This window comes from Macaca nemestrina, chromosome 17, assembly GCF_043159975.1.
Source record: "Macaca nemestrina isolate mMacNem1 chromosome 17, mMacNem.hap1, whole genome shotgun sequence".
Taxonomy (NCBI): Eukaryota; Metazoa; Chordata; class Mammalia; order Primates; family Cercopithecidae; genus Macaca; species Macaca nemestrina.
The window spans coordinates 73,169,780-73,183,006 of NC_092141.1; the positions used below are offsets into that span (position 1 = coordinate 73,169,780).

At 51.8% G+C, this 13,227-nt stretch overlaps 1 protein-coding gene across 5 annotated transcripts in view; it reads right to left on the bottom strand.

The window, feature by feature from the left end:
* LOC105468992 (sodium voltage-gated channel alpha subunit 4) overlaps nucleotides 1–13,227 on the bottom strand; it is a 59,004-nt gene that overhangs the window by 37,274 nt on the left and 8,503 nt on the right. The window lies entirely within an intron of this gene.

The window sequence follows — 13,227 nt, forward strand, 5'->3', positions numbered from 1 at the left end:
CTGAAAAAACCCCTCCCACTGGGTTCTCCCCTAGGCTACCATAAATATTTGTAAAATCACAAATTTCACCCCTGCTTAAATATTTAATGTCTTTCCACTGCTTAAGAGTAAGTCCTAAGCCCTACCCAGGGCTCCCAAGGCCCTCCATGATCAGATCCCTACCTCATCGCCTACCCTTCCCCCATCCTCTGGCCATGCTACCTCCATTTTCATAAATGGTCCAAGCTATTTCCCACCCTCCTGCCCTAACCCCCATGTCTTTGCTTGTGGTTTGCTCTCCTCCCAGAGCACCCATCTTCTTTGTCTCCCTGGAGAGCTTCCATTCATCTTTCTAGACTCAACCCACACAAAAACCATCTCCTCCAGGAAGGCCTCCCTGGGTACCCTGGCCGGGTGGAACTCTCCCCTTGTTTGTGTCACCAGCTCAATAAAAGTTTATCAAATGAATAAGTGAGTGAATTACAGAGGCACTCCACCTTAGCTCTTTTCTACTTTAAACATACCCTGAACCTAAATCATAACCAGAAACCATATCTCCTCTGAAATCACCATTTCAAGCTCTCCCCTTGTCCCTGCCACCTCAGCTCCTGGCTCAGGGGCCCGGTTGCTATAATCTTTGGGCATCTTCAATTCTTTGACCCTGCACTTTCTCCCTCTCCATCAGACTGCTTCTGACTTCATGTCCCTCCTCATGTAGCCTCACTTAGAAGATCACCATTCTGGTCCCTCCTCCACAACTCCCAGGGTGTGATCTCTCTCCTTCTATCACACTGTCCTGGGGAACCCCTAAACTGCATGTCCCCAGCTCTGTTTTTCCAAAGTCATCCCTGAGCTGGAGAAATGTGGCTGGGGAAATGGTATGACCAGGTTGAGCTCATCTTAAATTCATGGTCACATACTCTGGGTTTGTCCTCAATCCTGCCAGCCCTGTAGTGTGGATTTTTCTGGTAGGCTCACTTTTCCACTTTTTGAAAAGAACTATTTCATGCCTTCTCCTCTTTCCTCAGACCTCCACATTCCTCCCCATGTGCCTCCCAGCTGATGGTCTTCCCTGGGGAAGGAAGAACCACCACACACTGTCAAATCCACAGAACCGTCTCCCCATCCCACCCCGTCTTCCTCCATCTTGTTAGAATAATAATAATAAGCAAGAATCAGGCTTTCCTGGGGCTCAGGACCCCAGCCCCTCTTGCTTCTCAGAGATCTTTCCAGGTGTCCTCTCTCTACGGCCCATCCACTTCTCCCCATCTGTGAACAGACTCTAGTTTCCCCACTTTAAAAACAATGGCAGTAGTGACAAAACTCCCCTTCTGGCCCCACACCTCCCTGCATCTATTGCCCTATTTTCCTGTTCCTCTTCAGAGTAAAACTTCTTAGAAAGTGTCTACACCAGCTGTCTTGACTTCCTTACCTTTCATTCTCTCTCCAATCCATTCCAACCTGGCTTCCCTTTCCCTCAACTGAAACTACTTTTGTCAAGTCACTAACACCCTCCCTGCTGCCAAGTCCAGTGAACACGCTTCTGTCCTCAGCTCCATACAGCCCAGTTGGCCACAGCCCCTTTCTGGAAGCACTTGATTCTCGCAGCCTCCATGGAAGCTGCTCACTGTTTACCTTCCACATCCCTGGCTGCTCTGTATCACTTTCCTCTGCTTGTCCTGATTTCTCTCCCCAGTCTCTAAGGTTTTTCAGGGTTCAAGCTGGTTCGGGGTGGCATCATTCCTATGACTATAAATAATGTCGTGGGGCCAGGCACAGTGTCTCACGCCTATAATCCCAGTGCTTTGGGAGGCCAAGGTGGGAGGATTGTTTGAGCCTAGGAATTGGAGACCAGTCTGGGCCACAAAGTGAGACCCTGTCTCCACGAAAAATAAAATAATTAACTGGGTGTGATGGTGTGTGCCTATAGTCCCAGCTATTCAGGAGGCTGAGGCAGGAGGATCACTTGAACCCAAGGAAGTGGAGTCTGCAGTGAGCTGTGATTGCGCTACTGCACTCCAGCCTGGGCGACAGAGCAAGACCCTGTCTCTAAAAATCAATAAATACAATAAAATAATAAATCAATTATAAAATAATAAGTTCATGAATAAAATAATAGTCATGTCATGGGAATGTGATAGACGTCTCTCTTGAAGTCCAGGCTGGTATATTCAACTGCCCCTGGACGGCTCCACTGGGATGGCTCACACCCTCCCAACTGCAATCAGACATTTGCATTTTCCACTGTTCCACCCAGGAAATGGCATCACTGCTATTGGCTGCTCAAATCAAAAATTAGGGTGTCTCCCTGAATTCTCCTTTTCCTTCACCTTCCACACCCAGCCTGTCCAAAGTTCTATTAATATCATCTCCAACATACACCTATACTTGACATTTTTCCATCTCCCTGGGTCCATACCACAATAGTCTCTTACAATAGCCTGTTTCCTGCTATCTGCTTTTGCACACACGCCCTCCGAATCAGGCCCCTAAAATAGCCATGAATCTTTTAAAAACAAAAACTAGTCATGCTGTTTCTCCTTTTAAAATTCTCCAGGCTGGGAGCAGTGGTTCATGCCTGTAATCCCAGCACTTTGGGAGGCCGAGGCAGGTGGATCACCTGAGGTCAGGAGTTCAAGACGAGCCTGACCAACATGGTGAAACCGCATGTCTACTTAAAATGCAAAAATTAGCCAGACGTGGTGGTGGGCAACTGTAATCCCAGGTACTCAGGAGGCTAAGGCAGGAGAATCGTTTGAGCCTGGGAGAGGGAGGTTGCAATGAGCTGAGATCATGCCACTGCATTCCAGCCTGGGCAACAGAGTGAGACTCTGTCTCAAAAAAATAAAATAAAATAAAATATACATAATAAAATAAAATTCTCCAGTAATTTCTTGTTACACTTAGAGTAAACCTAACCTTACCATAGTGGCCTCCTTGGCCTGGTGATCGAACCTCTCACCTTTGTCTCCTGATCTGCCCCTCCAGTCTCACTGGCCTCCTTCCAGCTCCTTGACCACTGCGCTGGCTCCTGCTCTTGGCCTCCACCCAGCTCCTGCTCCCCCTAGGTCCCTCTTCCCTCTCCCCTTTCACGTGGATTTTCCTTCTCATCCCTCTGTGCTAAGCTCAAACGTCCCCTCTTCCAAGGGGCCTTCCTTCTCCTTCACTCCCCGTGACAGACCCCTGTATTTTTCTTGACATCATATATCATAATTTGTAATCACTTGCTTATTTGCCTTATGTATTTGTCTGTCACCCTCACTAGGCTGAAACACCACGAGAACAGCGACTGTGTCTGCCCAGTCCCAACACTATGCACACAGTAGGCACTTAATAAGTGTCTGTTGAATGAATGAGCGAATGGGGCCTTGGATACAGACCTTTCCAGGGATACAATGGATTCTGATATGTTTCTTTGATTCAGTCATTCATCTACCCATTTATTCATTCTGTTTGTGGGCTGGAAGCTGAGCTGGGCATGAGTAGGACAGAAAGCTGCCACAGCTGACAGTCCTGGGGGAGGTAGACGTGGCACATGGCGGCTGAGACACAAGGAGATGGTGAGGCCTGCCCTCAAGAGGGGAGTTGACTGTGTTTTGCGAGTTTGAGTGGATTACTTCCAAGTAGGGGGAGGAAAGATGTGGCTTTTCAGTTGGGCCTCGAAGGATGAGTGAGTCAGGAACACAGGGAAGTGGAGGGGAAGGACATCCCAAGGGGCGAGAATAACCAGAGCAAAGACAGGCAGGACGCAGGGAACTCCCTCATGTGTAGCACAGAAGCTGTTTAGGGGCTTGGGGGCAGGGAAGATGGCAGCTGGGCCAGGGCTTGCTGCAGGCCTGAGGGTCTGGACTTCAACCTGTAGCCTCGGGGAGCCCCTCACAGGGCAGGTGGGCTGGGGTGGCGCCATCATTGGCAGCATGTGTGGTCCTCTGGTCCACACTTTCCGTGTGTCTAGAATAGAGAGCATGAGTTGTGTTGTTTCAACGGGCAGCAGTGGAGGAATGGAAGGATGTCTGGGATGTACGAACGGTGACTTCCTGGCAGGGACAAAGCACCAACAAAGCCCCAGGAGATAAGTCAGGCGATGGGCTGGCCATCTCCATGTGTCTCCCTAGGCCACAGGCAGAAGTAATGGGGCCAAGATGACAGCTCCTGCTGTCCTTCCACTCGCCTCCACCCCCGAGTTATCCCCTGAGATGTGGCAGCTGAGGGTCTGGGGGAGCTCCAGGCAACCTCCTCCCAGTGAATTTAAGAATGTTGGAGTCTGTGGGCCATGGTGGCTCACGTCTGTAATCCCAGCTCTTTGGGAAGGCGAGGGAGGAGGACTGCTTGAGTTCAGGAGTTCAAGACCAGCCTCGGCAACATAGTGAGACCCTGTCTCTACTAAAAAATGAAACAAATCAGCCGGGGTTGGTAGTGTGCGCCTGTGGTCTCAGCTACTTGGGAGATGGAGCGGGAGGATCACTTGAGCCGCAGTGAGCTATGACTGTGTCACTGCATGCCAGCCTGGATGACAGAGTGAGACCCTGTTTCAAAAAAAGAAAAAAAAGAATGTTGGAGTCACAAGGACTTGAGAGCAACAAGTCCGACTCCCTCATTTTGCAGATGGAGAAACTAAGGCCCAGAGAGGACCAGAACCCACCCAGAGCTCACATATTTATTCATTCAACAAACATTTTCTGAACACCTGCTACAGCGTGCTGGGCTGTGGTCTGGGTGCCAGGGCAGAACGCGGCAGTGGCAAAGTCCCTGTCCTCACTGAGCTTGCATTCCAGAGGGAGGGGGCAGGCGGTAAATAGGGAAGCAAATAAGATAATTTTAGCGAGTGATAAATGAGAAGCTGAGCCAAGACTCAAACCCAGCTCCTCAGGAGCCAGGGCTGGAGTCTGTTTCACAAGCGAAAAGTCCCATGGAACCTCCGTTGAAATGGAAGTTTGGGCGGAAGTGGTGGGCAAATTCAGGCCATCCTGGGGGCCTGGAAGTGGTGAGCTGACAGGGATGCGGGGGGAGGGGTTGGGAGTCTGAGAGCCAGGCTGGGGCCAGCTGTCTTCGGGCAGGGAGCCGAGGCTGAGGACGCTGGAGGGCGAGGCAGCTCTTCTCTGGAGTGGGTCCAGCCCTGCATTGTCTCTCTCTGTGGTGCAGCCAGATCGGAACACCCAATTCCAGATATAGTCTGATCACAGAGGCCTTTTCTCCCTGGCCTGGAGACCCTTTATTCATTCTGCGATGGCATCACTTCTTCCACAGCCCAAACAAAGCTGGGGTTTGCAGTCACTCCTAGGTCTTTTCCTCATGAGCTGGGGTCTAATTAGGTCTTCCCCTTCTTATGCACTGTGCAACGGATTTTTCTCTTTTAAACCCATGTGCACCTCACAAAATAGTAGTATCTTGAATCCAACAACGTATGAAAAGAATTATACACCACGATCAAGTGGAATTTATCTCAGGTATGCGAGGCAGGTTCAACATTTGAAAATCAGACGGGACGCGGTGGTTTATGCCTGTAATCCAGCACTTTGGGAGACCAAGGTGGGCAGATTGCTTGAGCACAGTTCGAGAACAACCTGGACAACATGGTGAAACCTCATCTCTACAAAAAGTACAAAAAGTTAGCTGGGTGTGTGCGGTGGTGGCCGCCTACAGTTGCAGCTAACCAGGAAGCTGAGGTGGGAGGATCACCTGAGCTCTGGAGGTCAAGGCTACAGTGAGCCGTGATTACACCACTGCACTCCAGCCTGAGTGACAGAGTGAGACCTTGTTGCAAAAAAAAAAAAAAAAAAAAAAAAAAATCAATTAACGTAATCCATCACATCAACAGGCTAAAGAAGAAAGATCACATAATCATATCAATAGATGCAGCAAAAGCATTTGACAAAATGCAGCTCCCATTCATGATGAAGTCTCAGCAAACTAGAAGTAGAGGGAAACTTCCTGAAGTTAACAGAGTGTTTACCAGGAAACCTACAACTAAAATTGCTTTGTTTTTTGTTTGTTTGTTTGTTTTTTGACAGAGCTTCATTCTTGTTGCCCAGGGTGGAGTGCAATGGAGTAATCTCGGCTGCAACCTCCGCCTCCTGGGTTCAAGCAATTCTCCTGCCTCAGCCTCTTAAGTATTTGGGATTACAGGTGTGCACCACCATGCCTGGGTAATTTTGTATTTTTTTTAGTAGAGACTGCGTTTCACCATGTTGGTCAGGCTGGTCTCGACCTCCTGACCTTAGGTGATCCACCCACCTCCCAAAGCGCTGGGATTACAGGCATGAGCCACCATGCCTGGCCTAACATTGCTCTCAATGGTGAGAAACTCACAGCTTTCCCACTTAGATCACGATCAAGGTAAGGCTGTCCCCTCTCACCACAACTTTCCAGCATCGGACTGGAAGTCCCAGCTAATGCAATAGGACAAGAAAATGAAATAAAAGGTATTCTGACTGGGAAGGAAGAAATAAAACTATCTTTGTTCACAAATGATGTGATTGTCTAAGTACAAAATCAGAATCAACACGAAAATTTGTAGAACTAATCATGATAACAGCAGGGTTGCAGGATACAAGGTTAATATAAATCCAGATGCAGGATTTTACATCTTCCTCTACTTAAGTTCCCTTTGCTCATTGTACCTCTTCACCTCCAGTCCTCTGAAGGTCAGCTGGATCTTGATTTTTCTTCAGTTCAAGGCCATCCCTCACAGCTGAGTGTCTCTGATCCTGTCCCAAATTATTGGCCAGGCAAAGCTCAGGACAGATCTCCCTCCCTATCCCCATTATATCCTTCTAGAACCTTCCCTCATGGGACAACTACGCTTTTGGTGAGGGTTCTCCAAACATCCAGAAATCCACCCAGCTGAAGTGCATCAGCCTGAAATCCCCAAAGTGGTCTCAGCCATGCCCCTGCCAGCCTGGAATATAAAAGCCACTGTAAGGTACTAATATGGTTGGACTCTGTATCCCTACCCAAATCTCATGTTGTAGCTCCCATAATTCCCACATGTTAGGAGGGACGCAGTGAGAGATAATTGAATCACGGGGGTGGATCTTTCCTGTGCTGTTCTCATGATACTGAATTAAGTCTCATGAAAATTTGATGGTTTTAAAAATGGAAAGTTTCCCTGCACAAGGTCTCTCTCTCTCCCTTCACCTGCTGCCATCCATGTAAGATGCGACTTGCTCCTCCCTGCCTTCTGCCATGATTATGAGGCTTCCCCAGGCATGAGGAGCTGTAAGCCCAATAAACCTCTTTCTTTTGTAAAGTGCCCAGTCTGGGCACTGTCTTTATCAGCAGCGTGAAAACAGACTAATACAGGTACTCTCTTGGAAGATTGAGAATGAATGTGATCTGCCCCTCACTGCCTTCCCTGTTAACTCCAGAGTACATCCTTTCAGATGCAGAGGTGGCAGGTTGCTTGCTGGCCTTGCTCAGGCACCAGCCATCTCCCCTCTTGCCAACCAAGCATGCTCTTCATCTCTGGCAAAGCTGCTAGCTACCCACAAGGATCTACTGTTTTGTTTCTCTATGGATTGGGAGCAAAATGATCAAGTATCATCTGCGGCCAGTGGAGACCCCTCACCCCCAAGCTTCACCTGCAGTGGGGGCTCAGACTTGGAACTTCCTGGGAGTCTAAAACAGACCAGACTTCTTTGTCCTGGCCAAAGACAGCACCGGGCATCCGGGTGGCCCACTTCCCAAATTCCTATGTTCCTGCTATGGCCCAGCTCCAGGAGTGAAAAATCCATCCCTGTGTCTCCCGGGTTGTAAGTCTCAAGTCACAACTTTTTCTCAGCTGGGGCAGGTTGGGGTGGGGATGGGAAGGGGGTAGCTGTATTGTTTCTCTGCCAGCACTTAGGTCCTGGAGAGGAGGAAGAGTGGCCTGTGCCTTGGCAGGCAGGGGCCTAGAGGAAGTCACCCCAGGTGGCCCTCCCCTCCTGGCCTGACACTCTGCAGAGGAAATCTGCTCTGAGAGACTTTGGAGGGAGGCCTGGAGCCAGTAGCCTCGGGCGGAAACCTCCAGACACTCAGGGACCCAGAGAGTTCCGGAAACCAACTGGGGTGATGTTGGGGTGGGCTCCTGGGTGAGAGATGGGCAAAGCTGATTGCATTTTCCATGGGGGCTCACTAGGTCAGAACAAGCCTTTCTGTTTTAAGGTCCTGATTCAACCAGCCTGATAACTTGTTCTACCCAAAGGGTAAGAGTAACAGTGGTGGCCATGTTTATTTTGCACCTACTGTATGCCACAGTTGGTTTCCTATTCAGGATGTATGGGCAGGCCCTCCTTTCATGATCAGCCCCATTCCCTGACAATTTCCAAAGGCTCTCCAAGAACACTGGTTAGTTTTGTTTTTGCTTTTTTTTTTTTTTTTTTTTTTTGAGACAAAGTCTCACTTTGTCACCCAGGCTGGAGTGCAGTGGCACGATCTCAGCTCATTGCAACCTCTGCCCCCCGGGTTCAAGCAATTCTGTCTGTCTCAGCCTCCCAAGTAGCTGGGATTACAGGTGCCCACCACCATGCCTGGCTAATTTTTGTTGGCCAGGCTGGTCTTGAACTCCTGGACTCAAGTGATTCACCTACCTCAGCCTCTCAAAGTGCTAGGATTACAGGCATGCGCTACCGCACCCGGCCAACTGGTTTGTTTTTCCCCAACTTTCTTCCTCCTCTCCCAAACCTGACCCTTTTCCTCTACCCAGAGTGCTTCTAACAGGTTCAGGTCTGATGAAATAAAAGCCCACAAACATGCTGTTTGGGTTTCAGGCACTGTGACCGCTTCCCACTAACTTCTCCCGGCTCATCTGTCGGCCCCAGAAGCTTTTCTCCCTAAACACAAGGTTCCAGAGTGGGTTTCTCCTCCCAAGTCTGAGCCTTAAGTTAAAAGAATTTGTAAGATGTGGAATTCTGAGTTTCAGTCAGCTTGGGAAAGATTTTCCTTAGTGTGGGAGGGGCTGGTTTCTCTGGCCCCCAAATCTCCATGCAGTCACCTGTTGTGCTGACGTGCACAAGTCCACGAGGTGGAGGCTTAAGAAATATTTCTAGATGAAAAGTTATCACGGACATGTTCATTTGGAGCTTATCACGTGCCAGGCACTGTCCTAGGGACTTCGCTTTCATCATCCTAGCTAACCAGCAGTGGAGTCAGGACTCAAATGCAGCTCTCTCTCATGCCAAGCCCCTGCGCCTGCTACTACAGACTCGGCCTCCTTCCAGCCCTTTGGGGAACTGGGCTAGGCATAGCTGCCCTCCCTCAGCACGGGGCCCACCCAGGTTGAGGTCCCACTCAGTTTGCTCCCTGGGCCAGCCTGACCCTCAACCATCTATCCCCTTCAAAGGGCAGGCCAGATCCTTGGGCCAAGCCCCTGAGAGGCGTGGGCTGGGGTTGGCATCTGGTAGGTCCTGGTAGGGTCATGCTCAGGATTCCTGAGGCTTTGTGCTGGGAGCTGTGTGTGGGAGGGGTCAGTGGGGGAAGAGAAACACAGGTCAATTTGCACCAATTGACCCTCATACATCCCCTGACCCCCATATGGCCTACTTGGATGCAGGCACATGCCCTTGCCAGTGTACACACACACACACACACACACACACACACACACACACTCATTGCCTCTGTGAGTCATTTCCCAGCTGCTCAAAAGGGTGGGGAGGCTAATTTGTTCCACTCAGGCTCAGGGCTTCCTGCCCTCTGTTGGCTTGGATCTTTCTTTTAAAATATTTTCTAGAGATAGGGTCTCACTATATTGCCCAGGATGGGCTCAAACTCCTGAGGTCAGTTGATCCTCCTGCCTCAGCCTCTCAGGTAGCTGGGACTACAGGTGTGTACCACCATGCCTGGCATCAGATCTTTTTAAGGAGCCCCTGAGCATGACGGCCTCCCAAACTGGTATGTGCACATCCTGTACACACACATCTAAGCCCACTTCCCCTGCCCTTGGACACATCGTCCCTGAGCATAGAGCCACCTCCCTTCCCCTGCCTGCTCCTCGAAGCAGTGGGTCCACGGAGAGGCCACCAAGAGGCCTGCTCACACCGAATCCTGGGCCTGGAGAACTCCAGGCAACCTGGCTCCCCATTCCCTCCATCCGTCCCCAGCCATCCGGGGAGGGTGGCCTTTGAGTCCTCCCGACTTGAGACAGGGGAGCTGGGGGCACAGTCACCAGCACTAGAGAAGAGGCTTTTCAGCAACAGCCTGAAACCTGGAGGAAGGAAAGGCTGACACCCGGCTCCCCTGCTCCCACGACTGCAAGCACGACCCCTTCAGGAGCTATGCCCTGCCGCTCACTCTGGGAAAGTCCTCCACCCCAGAAAGTACTCCCAGGATGTTTCCTCCCCAGCTACTCTTTGGAGAGCCTTCTCCAAAGCTAGACTGATTGCGAACTTGCCAACCTCAAAAAAAGCTAAGCATTGACGGCAGAGCTTACTGAAAGGTGGGCTGGAAGGACCCTGCTCTGTTGCTCTGGCATCATGGCCATCATGGCCACATCTGCAAACCACAGGCCCTCATGGAAGGGGCTCTGCAGTCCACTTTATAGAAGGACCCTCACCCAGCTGGGCGCAGTGGCTCAAGCCTGTAATCCCAGCACTTTGGGAGGCCAAGGCAGGTGGATCACTGGAGGTCAGGAGTTAGAGACCAGCCTGGTCAACATGGTGAAACCTCATCTCTACTAAAAATACAAAAAAAAAAAAAAAAAGTAGCTGGGCGTGGTGGCAGACGCCTGTAATCCCAGCTACTTGGGAGGCTGAGACAGGACAGTCACTTGAGTCTGGGAGGTGGAGGTTCCAGTGAACCGAGGTTGCACCACTGCACTCCAGCCTGGGCGACAGAGTGAGACTCCATTAAAAAAAAAAAAAAAGGCCTGTCACCCAAGGGAGACCAGATAGAGAAAAAAATGTCCACCCCTGACCCCCAGCTCTGAAGGGTGCCCAGAACTGAACAAAGCCATCCTTCTTGTAACTCCTTCCCTCCTTCTCTTTTCCCTGGGACGAGACATTTTATGTCAGGGTCACAGACTGGCAATAGCCACAATAATACTGGTGAACACATATGTAGAGCCGGTTACATGCCAAGCACTGTTCCAGGCACCTCACATGTCCACGAGCATATTAAATTCTCACCCTGACCCTGTTATCACCCCCATTTGACAGATGAGGACACTGAGGAACAGGGGAGATAAGTAACTCACCAGATGGTATTTATACAGTAAACTGGGATTGAAAGGAACTCCGGCTCTTAATCAGGAGGTGGACTGTGACCTTCAAGCACCTATGGGCTAGGTGGGGGTGCCTGGTTTCACAGTCCAGTTCAAAAACAGGATGGGGGCCAGCAACTATTAGAGTTTCACTCTTTCCTTTTATGCAAGGGCTCTTGGCAGAGGGCCCTGCCAGGGCACTGTGTCTTCCCCACCACTCCTACTGTCCCTAGGCTCCTTGAGCCCCCCTCTCTTCTCCAGCAGCCCATCCCCCCAACAAGGGCTGTTGACTGAAAACTGCAGGGAATAAAAATAGCTGTTGCTGATGAGGCAGAATGGGGGCCAGCATGCATGAAAGACGGGGGCAGGGGTGCTGCAGGGAACCTGGGATCCCCCAGCCCCAACGAGCACCTTCCAATGGAGCCACGGGGGACCTGGCCTGTTCCTGCCACAGCAGGGCTAGGGACCCCTGCCGAAGTCACCAGAACTGCTGGAAGTCCCACACCTGCCCCAGCCGTAGGGCTGCCCATGAGACCCACTGCCCTCTGCCCCCACCCTGCCTTGCACCAGTCAGCTTCCTCCCCAGGGAGTGGGGGCCTTGGCCTCTGTGGGCACAGCCCTGGCCACTCGCGAGCTGTGCGTCCCAGGGAAGTGACAGGAGTCAAAGGCCTGACCGTTTGTATAACCTGTTCCATGGTCCTTGACACCCTCTTCCAGCGTCCCCTCCCTTCTCCCAAGCTGCTCTCTGGGGCCTCAGGGCCAGATTTTCCGTTTGGCGAGAGCCTTTCTACCCTTCCCTGCAGGTTCCAATCCTTCCTGCCTCTCTGGTTATGCCTCCTCCAGGAGCCTTCTCAGAACCCCGCCCCGCCCTGAAGATGCACTGTCCCCACCCCCACCATCATCAGATCTGTCCTCCTTTCTGATGGCCAGAGTTGTCCCCAAAAGGCAGACGCCTTGTCACACCCACCCCAACACCTGACAAAGAGTTCCGTGCCTTCAGCACCAAACTCGGGGCTTCCCTGGACCTGGCCTGGGGTCATAGCAGAGACCCTGGTGACAAAAGCCAGCAGAGCAGGTCTTGACCAACACTCAGGCCAGTCTTGAGCTGAGGAGAAGCTCCCTGAGGCTGAGCTCGCACCCCATGCAGGTTTCCAACCAGAAATGACGAGCAGGGCCAGGCTGGGATGGGAGCCACCTACGAAGGACCCTCCGTTGCCTTCCCCAAGCCCCCTAAAATCCCAGCACAATTCCTTGAGAGATACCAGGAATGGAGCGGGGGAGGGCTGCTGAGGAGCCTGCGGGCAGGGCACGTGTGGCCAGGGGGCTGGGCAGGCCCTTACCCTGCTCACCTTTTCTTGGTCGCCCTGCCTGACACAAGTTCCAAGGTCCTTGGGTCTATTTACATGGTCCCGCACAGGTGATGTGGCTCCAAATGCTAGCACAGTGACCATAGCTGTCCATACCACCACCACACAGAGTGAGGCCACTGGCCACAGGGAGGGGACTTGGGGATGGCCCGGAAGAATCTGGAGGGTCCTGGTAGAATAAGCCCTCCCTGCCTCCAAACTACGTCCCCCCAACTCCACTCAGGCCACTCTGCCTTCTCCACCAGCCACAGCCCACCCCAGCAGGGAGGAAGGGACGGGGCTGTGTTCTGTGCCAGCCCCGATCCCCGGACCCCACTCTCCAGCCCTGTGTCTCCTCCTAAGAGCTCCCCAGACCCCTTCTGGCCCCCCAGAGTCCCCTTTTTGCTGTGGTCACATATTCTTCCCCTCAAGCTGGGCTTTATGGATCCGGTCCCCATGTCCCCCTCGCCTTCCTGGCAGGTCTCAGTGCTCTCGACTTCTCTAGGAAAAGAGCCCAGCCGCGCCGGGTGGGCTGGGGGAGGGGCAGGGACGTGGGCAGAGCCTGGGATGTGTCCTCTGCTGGCATCTCGCAGATTCCTGTTCTCAGCAGAGCAAAGGAGCCGCCGGCACCCCCCACCCCGGCCTCCTGCCGCACTCCTCCCCCCACAGCCCTGCCTCTGAGCCATGCAAACAGGCCAAGCAAAGTCACTGTTTCAGCTCCTTGCT